The sequence below is a fragment of the Ochotona princeps genome, chromosome 21, assembly GCF_030435755.1.
Source record: "Ochotona princeps isolate mOchPri1 chromosome 21, mOchPri1.hap1, whole genome shotgun sequence".
Lineage (NCBI taxonomy): Eukaryota > Metazoa > Chordata > Mammalia > Lagomorpha > Ochotonidae > Ochotona > Ochotona princeps.
Window position 1 is genome coordinate 33,205,961 of NC_080852.1, and position 775 is coordinate 33,206,735.

Here is a 775-nt window from a genome sequence, read left to right on the forward strand (position 1 = left end):
ATTCGTGTGCCCTCTTTCGCTCTTAGCAGACAATGCCATGAACCTTGTGAGAATGCTCCCTGGAGACACACAGCTCCCACTTGTCTGCAGTCCCCAGGAAGGCCTTCACACAAGTCCTCCAGCTCCAAGGATGCACATCTATGCATGCACTCTCATGCCCAGGCACACCACCAGGGCACAAACAATTCCCAGGTTGGTTTCCTGGCTGTGCCACCTGACACCCAGCCCCTCCTGTGGCCCTAGCTGTCACAGCCCCAGGACTGTCTTCGCCAGCAGTGAAAGCCCCTACACCACCTTTCTCTGAGTCACATCAACTACACACCTCATTTCCTCTCATGCCACCTGTTCTTTCCCAAAAAGCAGCTGGAATGAGCCTTTCAAAAATAGTTCATCACAGGGATGGCATGGTGGAATAGCACAATAATTCTCCACCTGTGGTGCCAGGATCCCACATGGACACAGGTTTGAGTTCCAGCTGTTCCACTTCCTATTCAGCTCTCTGCTCATGGCCTGGGAAAGCAGCGGAGGACGACCCAAATCCTTGGGCACTTGAACCCACATGGGAGACCCAGAAAGAGTTCTTATCTTTCAATCAGTCCAGCTCTGGCCATAGTGGCCATCTGGGGAGTGAACCAGCAGAAGGAAGACCTGACTCTCCTTCAAATACCTGTCCCATCTAAGACCCATCAGTCAATACCAACATGACTCAGCTCCTTTCCTAATTTTCACTTTAGCACATATAAACATGTGGTTCAGGTCCAGCGTGATAGCTTAG